This window comes from Rutilus rutilus, assembly GCF_951802725.1.
Source record: "Rutilus rutilus genome assembly, chromosome: 1".
Taxonomy (NCBI): domain Eukaryota; kingdom Metazoa; phylum Chordata; class Actinopteri; order Cypriniformes; family Leuciscidae; genus Rutilus; species Rutilus rutilus.
In genome coordinates, this window is record NC_140209.1 from 19,886,570 (window position 1) to 19,902,528 (window position 15,959).

General features: G+C 36.7%; 1 protein-coding gene across 3 annotated transcripts in view; it reads right to left on the reverse strand.

Annotated features, from left to right (window-relative positions):
- Window positions 1-15,959, reverse strand: part of LOC311292661 (ecto-ADP-ribosyltransferase 5-like) — a 63,522-nt gene extending 47,563 nt beyond the window's left edge. The window contains exons 1-2 of one of the 3 annotated variants that reach the window (XM_084412441.1): window positions 15,668-15,959; window positions 6,358-6,515 (exon numbers count right to left, since the gene is read on the reverse strand). The gene's annotated coding sequence lies outside the window, so the exon portion shown is untranslated. The remainder of the gene's footprint in view (window positions 1-6,357; window positions 6,516-15,667) is intronic. The other 2 variants (XM_084412438.1, XM_084412440.1) reach the window with 2 other exon arrangements.

Genomic DNA, 15,959 nt, shown 5'->3' on the forward strand with positions numbered 1-15,959 from the left:
CGAGAGTATGCCATTCTTCAAACCTAACAAAAGCAATCACTGAAAAATGTACGTGTGTGTCTGAGGTGATTTAATTGCTGCATCATAACCCCGTAACTCCAGCGCGGCAATACTTTGATGGTCGGTTAGAACAAGGCAGAGCGCCGTAACTTCACGGCAGCGCACCCGTAACTTCATTCGAGTGTTCAGGAGCAGCGAGAAACGAAGGCATAAAGCCGTAACTGACGTTACGGGCTTCTACCATAGTTTCCCCTTGGCTTTTTGAAGTTACGGCAAAAACATAATCTTATTCCACCCAAAAAAACAATCGAATTAAAACTTGATGTTTGTCTACATGATAAAACTTATGTTTATTGTCCTAAAAATTACAATAACTCATTTTCGCCAAAAATTGAAGTTACGACCTTTTGCCTTAGTGCGGCAGTGCTGTCCTGGCTTCCCTGGCTGTTTTCCAGGAAGTCGTCCTTGGGTGCTGAATCTTGGAGCAGTTCTGATATGTCTGTCTGTGGTGAGCTCTGTGGGCAGGGATCAGCTGAGATTGTGTCCGTGAGCAGAGGTTTTTGTGGTGGAGTGATGTTAGCATTGTCCTTGTGTGATATGTCAACCGCATGTCCATTTTGCTGCTGAAGTGAAGTCCCGTGGTCATTCATACTGTGTCCAGGTGTGTGTGTGCCGTTCAGATTGAGTGGATTGGCACACACTGCAGAAGGATGATTGAGGGAGAAGTAGATATTGTCCTTTAGCACTCTTGAACCAAGTTTGTTTGGGTGGTGGCCATCCCGATGAAACAGTTGTCTCTGACTCGAGAAAAGATTGAAATTGTCAATGAAGTTCACTCCTTTTATATTGCAGGTTTTTTGCAACCACATATTAAGCCCAAGCAACCGTGAAAACCTGTTTGTTCCTCTTGCTGGGAGAGGTCCACTGATGAATGTTTGAACTTTCAGTCTTTTAAGTGTTTCAAAAAGTTAATTGAAATCCTTCTTAAGGAGTTCTGACTGCTCTTTATGAATATCATTCTTCCCCACATGTATGATGAGTCGATTTGCAGTCTTATGTTTCATCAGAATGTTCTGAAGTTCCCTGTTTATATCAGAAGTTGTTGCTTGTGGAAGGCAGCACGTAGTTGTATCCCTGCCACTAATGTTTCTGATTATGGAGTCCCCCACTATCAGAGTCCTGGGCTCGGCTGCGCTCTGAGCTGAGTGCCGCTGTCTGCTCGACCTTGAGCGCCAGTTAGCATCAGTGTTAGCTACTGGCCCTTTCAGTCTGTGTTCGATCACATTCATCACATTTGGGGATTCCTCATTTACATTCATTAGTACTTCAAATCTGTTCTCAAGATGTATAGGCGGTGGAAGGAGACCAGTGTTTGCAATCCTTGTCAGAGCTGTATCTGGGGTAGAGGATGCTACTGCGGCAATATGTGATGCTCGTGACAATCTGATGTCTTGAGTGCCTTTGGGTCTCGCTCCCTGTTTGTGCCATTGATTAGTAAGTCGATCGGCTTGTTTCTCTACCTGTCGAGGAGCACTAGTTTCATGGGACTCACCGGTATGCTGAGGGTGTCGATGAAGAAGCTCTGTTGTGTGCTCCGTCTGGTTTGGTGGTCCCGTAAGTAACTTTGTTTCAAGAACTGCAATCCTTTGTAAAAGTCTGTGGCTGTTAGTGCAGCAAGTAGATTCTTGAACCAGAAGAGGCATTTTCTCTTATCCTTGTAGGCAGTTGTGTTTTCCTTTCCCTGGAATGTAAGCTGGTCGGTTAAAAGAATTCTGCGTTTTTGTAGTAATCCAAACTTTGTCGTATGAGCGCTGTGCTGATTTGCTGAAGTTAAAATTAGGTGATAAAAGGAAATAAAATATAAAAAAAATAGGAGATAAAATGTAAAAGTGATAGAGCAAAGCGCGGAGCAGTAAGCAAGCGCGTCCGAACAGTAGCTGAGCAGGAAGTGTTTACGATTTTACTCGATCGTAAAAAGTGTTTAAGATTTTACTCGATCTTAGTGGTGCGTTCGATACTATAGATCACACAATACTCTTAGATCGACTACAAAATTATACTGGTGTTCAAGGACAAGCATTAAGCTGGTTCAGATCATACTTATCTGACCGCTACCATTTTGTCTATTTAAATGGAGAAAAACCTGCATGGATCTGTGTTAGGCCCTCTATTATTCTCAATATATATGCTGCCACTTGGAAATATTATAAGGAACGCCCTCAAAACCTCTCACAATACATTTTTAACATAATATGATGTCCTGTTACTTTATCCTCTACAGTAAAAGACCTGGGTGTTATACTAGATTGCAACCTGTCTTTTGAAAATCATATTTCATATGTTATAAAAACAGCCTTTTTCCACCTTAGAAAACATTGCTAAGCTACGTAATATGCTATCAGTTTCTGATGCAGAAAAGTTAGCTCATGCATTCATGACCTCATGACTAGATTACTGTAATGCTTTATTAGCTGGTTGTCCTGCATCCTCAATAAACAAGCTACAGTTAGTCCAAAATGCAGCCGCTAGAGTTCTTACTAGATCAAGAAAATATGATCATATAACACAGATTTTAACATCACTACATTGGTTACCTATAAAGTCCCGTATTAATTACAAGGTATTGCTACTGACTTATAAAGCTCCAGTCTATTTAACGGATCTTCTATCGCCCTATAATCCATCCCACTCTTTAAGATCACTAAATTCGAGGCTTTTGGTCATACCTAGGATATCCAGAACCACCAAAGGAGGGAGAGCATTTTCACATTTAGCTCCAAAACTCTGGAATAGCCTTCCTGATACTGTTCGTTGCTCAGACTCGCTCTTCCAGTTTAAAACTAGATTAAAGACGCATCTCTTCAGCCAGGCATTCATATAATATTTGTAATCTTACAGTTAAATCCGGCCTCTAGTTAATAAACGCCAGAGGAGAACTGGCCCCCGACTGAGCCTGGGTTCTCCCAAGGTTTTTTTTTTTTTCTCCATTAGGTCACCTGATGGAGTTTTAGGTCACCATTAGGTCACTTGATGGAGTTTTTGGTTCCTTGCCACTGTTGCCTTTGGCTTGCTCAGTTGGGGATATTTTGGGCTGCTTTGATACAATTTGTATTGTGAAAAGCGCTATACAAATATACTTGACTTGACTTGACACTCACCTTTCGTTCTGCAAATGGCTTTCAGAGCCCAAATGGCTTTCGGAGCCCCTGGCCCAGACGTTGAATCGTTAGGTTGATTGGATTAGCTGTGGGGGAGACTTTCACCTTTTGTCTTTAATGGCTCTGGGATGGCTTTTGGAACTGGAGTTCCTGGCCAGTATCAGAATTTGAATAGTTACGCTGATTCAATTGGGACTGGTAGCATTCTCAGAGTAGGGTGTGTTCCTACTTCATTTGCATGCTTTGTTCAGAGTCTCCACCTCTATGTAATCCCTCCCCCTTGGAATGTACTGTATATAACTACAATGCATACTGTATTAGTTTTAGATGAAATTTGGAAGTCTACAGCATCACAGCGAAGTCCTCAATAAAGGAAAACTTCTGCTTGAAAGATATCCCAAAACGTCTCCTGGTTCTGCTTCGATGAAGGAATAAGTTTCCAACACTATAATGATTTTGTTAATGGTGATCAGCAACCAAATATTGATCATGTGGGAGTTGCTGCCTTTTGCCTTGGCATGACTTCTCACTTTTTGCTGACAATACAAAGGCAGAGTACATTAACTTTAAAAAAAGTCACGTTTGAGCTCAAGATTTTTTTAAGTATATAATTTATTGCTAAAACATCTAATTGCCAGATTTCCAGTGTCCTATCTATAATTAATTTGGCGGGACAACTAAAAATCTTTAAAGTCATTTTTCTCAGTTCTACACTCTAGCGAGTTAAGGTATTTTGCCTTTGTAGGGCAGATTAGTGATGAACACCTGCTGTTAACAAGCAGAATCACAGAAGCAAAGAGAAACAACAAGAACAGAAAATAGAGAAACACAGGAACTACAACTGACTTCAGCCAGAGATTTTTTTTTTCCAAAGAAAAAAGATATACAGATATTTCTGATCTCTCTGTATCATCACTATCAGCTTTTATTTCATTGTATAGCATGCGCAGGACGTATTGTTTATTTCTTGTGCAAATGTTTAAGGTCATTGCTGTGTATTTTGCAGTCAGTAAAGCTGCATGTGTTCCGCACACAAACCCTGTAAATACCGCGGAAATTCACACGGAAAAATCGCAACACTGTCGTCATTATGTTAAGCCCGCCCGCCGACTCTATACACGATGTGATTGGCCTGACTAGAGTTTGTTTTTTCCAGCTCACAAGCCAACGGAGAGTTGATAGACGACACTGGCTGCAAAATAAAATTTGATTTCTAGGCTATTAAACTGATGGAAACAGGTTTAAATTGAAAGCATGGTTTTCAATTAGCCCATTATAAGCCCATTATAAAAATGAATGTCTTTTCACTCTTTTTTTCAGAGTACAGTAATTAAATTTAAAGGCCCTAACACAGGAATTATTACTCTCTCTCTCTCTCTCTCTCTCTCTCTCTCTCTCTCTCTCTCTCTCTCTCTCTCTCTCTCTCTCTCTCTCTCTCTCTCTCTCTCTCTCTCTCTCTCTCTCTCTCTCTCTCTCTCTCTCTCTCTCTCTCTCTCTATATATATATATAGTATATATATATATACACAGTGCCCTCCACAATTAATGGCACCCCTGGTAAATATGATCAAAACTGGCTGTAAAAAATAAATCTGCATCGTTTATCCTTTTGATCTTTCATTCAAAAAATTTGCAAAAATCTAACCTTTCATTGAAGTAAAAGAATTGAAAGTGGGGGGAAATCACATTATGAAATAAATGTTTTTCTCCAAAACACGTTGGCCACAATTATTGGCACCCCTAGAATTTTTTACGAGTAAAATATCTCTGAAGTATATTCCCATTAATATTTACCTTTTTTAGTACACCAGGGTGACTAGGAACATGAAACTGTCCAGCTATGACTTCGTGTTTCACAGGAGTTTAAATATGAGGAAACACAAAGGCCAAATTCCCTTAATCATCCATCACAATGAGTAAAACCACAGAATATAGTTCTGATGCGTAGCAAAAGATTGTTGACCATCAAAAAATAGAAAGTGGCTGTAAGACAATAGCTAAAGAATTGAAAATCCCCATTTTGACCATCAGGGCAATAATTAAGAAGTTCCAATCAACTAAAGATGTTACGAATCTGCCAGGAAGAGGACGTGTGTCTATACTGTCTTAATGCACGGCGAGGATGAAAGTTTGAGTGGCCAAAGACTCTTCAAGGATCACAGATGGAGAATTGCAGAGATTAGTTGAGTCTTGGGGCCAGAAAGCCAAAAAAAAAAAAAAAAAAAAAAAAAAACCTACATCCCCACATGTTGTTTGGGAGGGTTTCAAGAAAAATCCTCCTCGCTCCCGATTTAATTTAATTTACTGGAACTTCAAACGGCACAGGGTTCTGTGGTCAGATGAGACTAAACAAATAGCTTTTTGGCAGCAAACACACTAGATGGGTTTGGTGCACACAAGGATAAAAAGTACCTCATGTGTACAATTTAATATACCGTTGGATCTTTAATGTTGTGGGCATATTTTTCTGCTGGAGGTCCTGGACTTCATGGCATCGTGGATTCTATCAAATATCGACAGATAAAAAATCAAAACCTGACGCCTTCTGCTAGAAATCTTATAATGGGCCGTGGTTGGATCTTCCATCAGGACAACGATCCAAAACAAACATCAAAATCAACACAAAAATTTGTTGCGGAGCACAAAATGAAGCTTCTGCCATGAGCGTCCCAGTTCCCTGACCTGATGAGTGGGCTGAACTGAAGAGAAGAAGCACAAACATGGATCTGGGAATCTGAAGGATCTGGAGAGATTCTGTATGGAGGAATGACCTCTGATCTCTTGTCAGGTGTTCTCCAAACTCATCAGGCATTATAGGAGAAGACTCAGAGCTGGTATCTTGTCAAAAGGAGATTGCAAAAAGTATTTAATAAAAGGGTGCCAATAATTGTGGCCAACGTGTTTTGGAGAAAAACATTTATTTCATAATGTGATTTCCCCCACTTTCAATTCTTTTACTGCAATGAAAGGTTAGAATTTTGCACATTTTTTGAATGAAAGATCAAAAGGATAAACGATGCAGATTTATTTTTTACAGCCAGTTTTGATCATATTTACCAGGGGTGCCAATAATTGTGGAGGGCACTGTATATATATATATATATATATATATATATATATATATATATATATATATATATATATATAAAGTTTAAAAATAAAACCGGCTTGGCAGCAACTGTGTGGAGAGATTTCTTACCTGTAGGTGTGGAAGGTTGATCTTTAGTGTCTCTCTTTAAATGAAAGATGTCGAGGATTTAGTCAGAAGAAAAGCTGAGAGAACAGCAGCTGAATCGTTAGATTTACTCTCACTTCAAATGCTCCTCCTACAGTTAGTTTACCTGTTCTGTCAGTTACCTATGAGAGAAGGAGCCTGATTGGTGCACAACACTCAATAAACATGATCAGACACTGACTGATGACCCTCATGAGCTAATGATAACCTCACAGTCACATGAACTGATTGACAAAGCCTGTATGAAAGGTGTTCAAGAAAGCCAGTTATAGTGGGGAGAACAAGTATTTGATACACTGGCGGTTTTGCAGGTTTTCCTATTACAAAGCATATAGAGGTCTGTCATTTGTATCATAGGTAGGGGAGAGCGGGGCACAAAGTAACACTTTTTGACTTTCTCAATTTGTGTAAATCTACTTATGGTTCAGAGTATTTATTTTTTCCCACGTCTAGTACAATTATGTGTTTTTGTTTTATTAATACAGTATATACTTTTTTTCTTGATATACCCCGAAAGAATGGAAGTGAAATGTGACAACATGCCCCATAGGTGGGGTACATTGTAACATGTGAGGGGCACATTGTAACATAACATATGACAGCTTAAAATGTTATCTGATCTAATAAAAAAAAATATACAAAACAAACTAAAATATTTTCTAAATAAAATACAATTAAAAAACTGTTTCATTTAAAATAATGGCAATTTTTATTAATTAAATATAAACTCATTTTTGAGTTTTGACTAACAACACATGAAAACACAGCTATACAACATAGTTCAAAACAAATAAATAATTAGTAATTTCTGAACATTGACTCTCAGTCTTTATTCACCTTTTTCTCACGTTTTCTCAATAAAATTAATAAAAGTATAGAGTATAAATGGCATATTTCTAATAGGGGCACATTGTAACGCAGTGTGACAACATGCCCCCGCCTGCACAACTGGGATTTAAACCCTGCTAGTGTCTTCTGCTAGTTAGCGAAGCATTAAAGAACTATCTCAACTGTTAAATAACGTCTTGGAGATTAAAATAATATCAGATTTGTCTTATTTTAAATAAACACAAAAAATAGAGATGAAAAATTAACTTAAGTAATAAATTTACTTTTGCTATGGTTTAATAAATGCCTATGGATACCTTCCAAAAATAAAATAATTTTGGCGGATTTTTTTTTCCTATATAGTGTTGATATGGCAACTAGTAAATACACAAAGTTTCGTCATCCAAGCATGTGCGGAAGTATTTAAAACAAGCTTGTTACAACTTGCCCCGCGCTCCCCTACACTTCAACTGTGAGTGACGGAATCTAAAACAAAAATTCAGAAAATCACATTGTATGATTTTTAAATAATTAATTTGCATTTTATTGCATGACATACGTATTTGATCACCTACCAACCAGTAAAAATTCCGGCTCTCACAGACCTGTTAGTTTTACTTTAAGAAGCCCTCCTGTTCTCCACTCATAACCTGTATTAACTGCACCTGTTCGAACTCGTTACTTATATAAAATACACTTTTCCACACACTCAATCAAACAGACTCCAACCTCTCCACAATGGCCAAGACCAGAGCTGTGTAAGGACATCAGGGATAAAATTGTAGACCTGCACAAGGATGGGATGGGCTACAGGACAATAGGCAAGCAGCTTGGTAAGAAGGCAACAACTCGCCCCTTGAAATTATAAGGTTCTATCTGACATTTTTGTCAAAATTCAGTTATTCACATATTCTTATTCTGTGACAACTTATGTTTTTTTTTTTTTTTTTAAGTTGTGTACATTTTGGGACTTTTTATTGAAAAAACAAAAAGGTTCTATCTACAAAGTCGAACTCTAACTTGGCTCTATAAGGTTCTATCTGCGTGAGCCAATCAGCACTTCGAATGCACAGAAGAGGACCAATCAGGATCAACTCTGTATGTCGTGTCGCCGGCTTTTTCCTTGACGACAGGAAAGATCACAGACCCCAAAGCCTAATAAGGATCTGCTTTTTATTGACAATTGGAGACCAATATGTATTTTAAACAATGACTATAAAATCATGGCTTTAGTGTTGGCCAGAAGAATAAAAGATGTATTAGATGATATTATAGACGAAACTCAATCTGGTTTTATGAAGAATAGGCATATCTCTAATAATCTCAGACTTGTTTTTGACATTTTGGATTACTCCGATCTGATACAGGATGACTCATTTATCCTCCTTTTAGACTTCTACAAAGCCTTTGATTCTATTGAGCATGAATTCATATTTCTCTCTCTTAAAAAATGTGGCTTTGGTGATATGTTATGTAATGCTGTCTTGGCCCTGTATTCAAATGCTAATAGCTCCGTTAGAATGAAAAATGGCACAACGTCGAGATTTAATCTTAAACGCGGGATCCGACAAGGATGCCCGATCAGCCCTTATTTGTTTTTACTTTGCATGCAAATTCTTGCCTCTCATATTTCTAATAGCATCATGAAAGGTAATAGCATAGCAGGTAAAGAAATACTCATCAGCCAACTAGCTGATGATACGACCAGTCAGGTGCCTATTGCCTTAAAAAATATTGAAGAATTCTCCACAGCTTCTGGCTTGACCTTAAATTTAAGCAAATGTCAATTATTACCTGTCAAAGATTGTAAGGATCAGAATATTTGTAAGATTCCCAGCCGAAAGGAAGCGAATTATTTAGGCTTATCATTTGTAAAGATGAAAAGAGAAGAATTCTATTAAACTTTCCACCGCTTATTAAAAAAACACAAACCAAATTAAATCAGTGGTTGCAGAGAGACCTAACAGTAAGAGGGAGAGTCTTGCTCTCAAAAGCAGAAGGCTTGTCTCGACTAACATATGCAGCTCTTTCTGTTCATGTAGACAACAAAACTTGTAAGGATATCGATTGTATGCTATTTAACTTTCTTTGGAAGAATAGAACACATTACATCAGGAAAAATGTCATAATGAATAACTATGAACATGGTGGGCTAAATGTGTTAGACTTTGCTACTCTAAACAATACTTTTAAAAACAACTGGGCCAAACATTTTCTTAAAAATCCTGTTTCCATTTGGAATTTTATTCCTAACTATATATTTTCTAGATTTGGTGGTTTGAGTTTCATATTAGGTTGCAATTACAATGTAGACAAAATACCGGAAAAGCTCTCTTTATTTCACAAACAAGTTTTATTAGCATGGTTCCTCATATATAAGCACAACTTTTCTCCCCATAAATATTTTATATGGAACAACCGAGATATTTTGTATAAGAATTATGGATTGAGAAACAGATTATTTTAGTGTTTCAACTGTTCAATAGTGATGGACAACTTATGTCTTATACAGAATTCTTAAACACCTATAAGTTTCCAGCCACACCGAAAATATATGCAATAGTACAGTATATGATGCTATACCTTCTGGTGTCAAAATACTATTTAGAAGTGTTGATTTTAATTTCTCTTCTGTTCCTTTCTACAATCCAATTGATTCAGATATAGGTAAAATTTGTCTGACCTCTTCTAGAAATAACAATAAATATGTACGGTCTTTGTTTCAGAAAGAAGTGATATCTGTTCCACATGTTGTTTCATACTGGAATTTTTTTGTAAATGATATTAATTGGAAAAAAGTATGGACAATTCCCAATAAGTTTTTTGTTACAAACAAGGTCAAAGAAATTTCTTTCAAAATTATTCATAAGTACTACCCTGCTAACCACTATATGACGAAATTCAAAAGGGACATTGATGTGAACTGTTCATTTTGCGGAAATCACCCTGAGACCACCCAGCACCTTTTTTGGATCTGCACACACTCCACAACCTTCTGGAAGGACTTATGCAGCTTTATTATGAAAGAACTTTACAAGGACTTTACTTTGAAGTGGGAAAATGTTGTGTTTTGTTTTTTTTAGAAAACAAAGTAAAGAAGATATGTTCTTTATTATAAATGTATTAATTGTGCAAGCTAAATTCTATATCCACAAATGCAAATATATAAAACAAAAACCGGCCTTTAAACATTTTTATTGTGATATGTTATCGTATATAAAATTAATTAGTGGTTCATTGAACGAAAAGGCTATGAAAACTAGAAATATTTGTATAACTTACAATTTGTTTGAATGTATGTGATGTCTATCCCCCTGGCAAGGGTAATATTAAGTTGTATGTTTTGTATACTTTGTATACTGATGTTTACGTTTGAGCAATAAAAAAAAAAAAAAAAAAAAAAAGGAAAGATCGCAGACACACAATATCTGTGAGGATTATGGCACGCAACGCAAAGTTTTTAAGAAATCTCAAGATCGACAATTTTATTGATGATCTTTTCAAGGACAGCAGCCCGAATTCCAGGCAAGTTCAGTCTTTTTTTTTTTTTTTTTTTTAGGTCTTGCTGAGGAGATTGTTATCATAGTTAGACACCACACTAGCCAGCAGCGCTAGCGTCATAGTTCCTGATATTAAGAGGCAAGCACTAAGATAAAAAATATATATATACAGAAAAAACAAACAAACCTATCCTACTCAAAATAGTGCGGTTACAGTAAGTTATGATCGTTATGTGAAAATGTGAAAGATCGTTAAAGCAGTTACCTCAGTAATAAAATTATTTCAGAATGATTGTAGCCTGTAGCTACTCAATGGTATACCATGCTAATATATATATATATATATATATATATATATACATATATATACATATGAAGAGTTCAGATGCAAAAGCCTCTAAGTGCCATCTGAAAATTTCTTCTAGAATGATAATTTTTATCAAGCTCGTATATTTAAGTTCAGTAATTTCACTTAAATGACAATTAATAGGTAATTTTCATTGCCATTTAAGTGAAATTACTGAACTTAAATATACGAGCTTGATAAAAATTATCATTCTAGAAGAAAATTTCAGATGGCACTTAGAGGCTTTTGCATCTGAACTCTTTATATACACATATATACATATACATATATATATATACATATATATATATATATATATATATATATACACATATATATATATATATATATATATTTGTCTATTTTTGTAATGAACCTGACATATCCAGGAGGGGAAAACGTAATGCTAAAAACAACAGCAGGAGAACGAGAAAGAGAGCACCAGGCAAAGAAAATATGAAAAAAAGCATCATCAGAGAATGGGAGAGAAACTGAGGCAGAAGAGGGAAGGAGCAATGTTGTAAAGGAAATCAGACTTTTAGAGATAGAGGGAGAAACAAGCAGTCCAGTAATACCAAGACAGAGAACAACAGAGAGAGGAAAGGTAAGAATCAGTCAGTCAGTCAGGATCGGTTAGTTTTGAGCTACAGAGGTAGTGAGCTAATAATAAGAAACTTTTCTGAATTTATTGCATGCCTATTTTTTATATTGTGTATTTAAATATTATGTTTAAATATGTATTTTTTAAAATGTATTTTTTTCTCCAGGCAGGTGACAAGCTAGATGAAGCAGGGCCTAGGGTCCCACCAGACAAACCAGTGGAGCCAGTGACCGAGCCAGTGACCTAGCCAGTGGAGCCAGTGACCGAGCCAGTGACCGCACCAGTGGAGCACAGCAAGCCAGTGACCGCACCAGTGGAGCCAGTGACCGCACCAGTGGAGCACAGCAAGCCAGTGACCGAGCCAGTGACCGCACCAGTGGAGCCAGTGACCGAGGCAGTGGAGCCAGTGACCGCACCAGTGGAGCCAGTGACCGAGCCAGTGACTGCACCTACCAGTTTACAAATTACAGAGCTGGGGGCTACTCAGAAAAGAAGAAACAGGAGACATGTTTCAAATCCTTCAACATGGAAAGCATGTACCCACAAGAAACTTTATCAGGAGGGCAAGGAACATGTCAACTCTGCAAATGAACTTTGAAGAACTGTAGTATGTCATGTAGGGTAGAGTGGGGGAAAACGCCCCCCTTAAGGAAAATGTGACATTACAGTGAAACAAAACATAAATGTGACTAGAATTGCCATCCCGGTTTTGAGTGACTATGGCAGGAGTTATTCACCAAATATAAAAATTGCTTAGCCTTCATAATTAATTAGCATTTTGACTGAAAATATTTTTGTACAAAGGGGGCGTTTTGCCCCAGTGGTGGGGTAAAACGCCCCCCAAGGTTTACCCCTTTCTTACATAGTTTGCTTGATAGATCAACAGCAAAATTAACAGACAATAGTTTTTAATCTCTAAAAGTAAAAGGCAAGTAATGTATAAACATGTATATATATTAATATTTATTTCAGCAATGTCCAAAATAGGCAAAATTAACTACCTTCCATCAGTGAGCTAACTTTGCTAGCAAGCTAGCTAGTTAATGTTCACTTGAGGTAATTTTTTCATGTTTTGTTCAAATATTTTGATTTTACCACCTAGTTATACTGCATTAAGTGTAAAACAAAGGATTTGATAGACAGAAATATTTTATTATAGTAATTATGATAGAGAAACTATGCCCCCAGGGGGGGGGGGGGGGGGGGGGGGGGGGCGTTTTACCCCTCAGCGTAGGGGGCGTTTTACCCCACAAGCTATGACTTTTTAAAAAAATGTTTAATTTTTTTTATATAATTATATTCCTTATAAATAACATATGATCTCAAACTACAGACTTCACTATTCATCTATCATACATCACTGCGATATCCTGCAGAACAATATTCTCTTAAACACTTGTTTACTAATATCTGAAAATTATAGCATTTACCCTGTAATCCTCTTCTCCTAAAATATGTCGCTGGTGTCAGCTTCTCCATAGAGATTTGTATATCCCCGTTATCAACGTAGTGCATAGCAACAGTAAAAACCTATATTGACTACTTTTAGTGGTTATTTTGGGAAAAACAGGTGGGGGGCGTTTTCCCCCACTCTACCCTACTACATATGTTTCTTTGCACATATGTGCAAAGAAAGTAACCCCAGCTGAAAGGGAGAAATGCTTTACACAGTTCTGCCAGTTGAGTCAAAACAGGAAATATGACCTTATAGCCATGACTACAGACTGCACAGAAAAAGAAAGACAAACCTGTGATGAACCACACAGAAAGCGTACCTACTCATTTAAGTACTATCTAAACCTAGAGGGTGAAAAGGTGAAAGTCTGTAAGCAGTTTTATCTGGGCACACTTGCCATCAGCCAGAAACCTGTGTATAATACACACACGAAGAAAAATCAGACGACTAGCATGCCAAAATCAGATGCAAGGGGAAAGCATGCAAAAAAAATGCACAGATGAAAATCAGAAAGAGCAGGTAAAGGCACACATCAGTTCATTTCCTGTTGTTGAGTCACATTACTGTCGTGCCAGCACAGAAAGACAGTACCTTGAACCGGTACTCAATGTTTCAAGGATGTATGATCTCTACAGACTTAAATGCAACGAGAATGGAAATACACCTGTGAAAGAATCTTATTACCGATTCATATTCAACAGTGTTCAACCTTAGCTTTCAAATGATTGTGAAATAATGATTATGTTAAAACACAACCAACACTATCAGATCACCTTTTCTCTTTGTTCATCTGGCTGTTATAACTCAGGTACAGCAGCCAAACAAAATCTAAAGTCAATGATTTAAGGACAAGAGCCCAACTAAAACAAACACCGATCACCATAATGGTGACTTAAAATACGGTTTTCTCCTTCAGTGATTCTGCTTGTTAACATCAGGTGTCTTCAATGTTGGCAACAAAAAATTGTTGTAAATTTGACATTTTAAATGGTTAACTTTTAAGGAATTAATTTGATTAAATATTACTCAATTTGTTAAATGTAATTTATAATCTAATTTGTTAAATTTAATTAATATTGCTTGTAATCTGTTGCCACAATTTTATTGATTAGATATAGCGTATTCTTTTTTACAGTGTACATCCATCTTACCCAGACCAAGAGTACTCTCCAAACAGAGGATCATCTCAGAGGCGAAGATGAGTGACATTAAATCCATGTTTAAATTCATGCCACTAGCAGATAGAGTATTATAAGTCTGTGTTTTAAAAAATTATTCATAGAAAGTATAAGTCTGTGCTTTAAAAAATGAGACACAGAGAGTATTATAGTTCTGTGTTTTAAAAAATGAGTCTGACATTTTTTGTGATTATAGTCAGTGAATCATTTTTCAATGATTATTAAACTTTATGAATTAATTTTCTGAAGTATGTCTGTTTTATTGCAGTTTTTAAAGTCCTAAAATGTCTTAATTTTTACAATATTAAGCCTTAAAGGTCGAATAGTCAACAATTTAATTGATGGGGTCTTAATTACAACAATAAACGTTAAAATCATATTTCAGCCATACTGATGTCTAGAGAGAAAGCCATTTTACTTGGCCCACTTTAGGTGGAATAAAGTCCTGCTCAGATGTATTACAGTAGCTGCTTTCTGTCTAAACAAAAGAAAGATTAAAGTAACAATTTCTGCAATAATGTGTTTAATTACCCACCAAATTGGTACCAAAAATTAACTTCTGCACTGGACAAAATACTTAGACCTACCTTGCTTGGTAGGTCCTAAATGCATGGAAGTGCTAAAAATATTAAATAAATGTCATAGAAAGGAAAAAAAAAAAATACTTTCTAACACATGTTGAGACATTGTTACAACATTAATTTTATATTTAATGTTCAAATAATGTTTTGGCAGATAGAACCTTATAATTCAAAGCGAAAAGTTTTTTTTTTTTTTTTTTTTTTTTTAGAATTAGAAGGTTCTATCTGCATTTGACCCATTCCAAAAATCCCCATTTACAAATTTGAGAGGATTTTGATATTGTATATTTAGAATACAGTTAGGGTCCCTGTTATTTTCATGTTTGAAAGAAACTTGTTCCCCATTTAAATTTTCCTATATGTAATGCAAAAACTTTGAAGCTCAATATCTCAAAACTGCTCAGAACGCAGATAGAACCTTACAATCTCCCTCGATCTGGGGCACCATGCAAGATCTCACCTCGTGGGGCATCAATGATCATGTTGCTACGAACAGTTTTCTGTTGGTTTTTGGCCATGTACGAGTGAGATCAAGCAGTTTCTGCAGTATTTTATAGTGTACACTACAAATACTGTAGAAACTACTTGATCTCCCTTTCCCACCACACACACACTCACACACACTTAAACAGAACTATAATGTGAATCTCTCCCACTAAAGTTCATGTATCAGCAGAGGCATTTCCTAAACTTTTATTTAGAGCAAAAAGTCAATAAATATGAACTCCCTCCCCCCATCTAAACTATCCCTAATATACACAGTGTAACAGATGGTGTCTCTTACCAGAAGCTGCTGGAGCCGTCGCCACCTTCACTGGATCTGACCGATCACAAGTCCATGAAAACACTTCACAGATGCGATGGTTTTCAATGGTTTATAGTGCCATCATATCTGCATGAAACACATCTTCTTGTTCAGCTTGAGCTTAATTTCTGTTCTCCTCTTCCCTGTTGCAGTTACATCATCATCTTCCTGTTATTTTCCTGTGGAAGATTATTGCACAATATTCTCCTTACTATTTTTTAGAACAGTCTACAAAAGGTCCTTGACTGGTAGTTGAGAGCAAGAATGATCA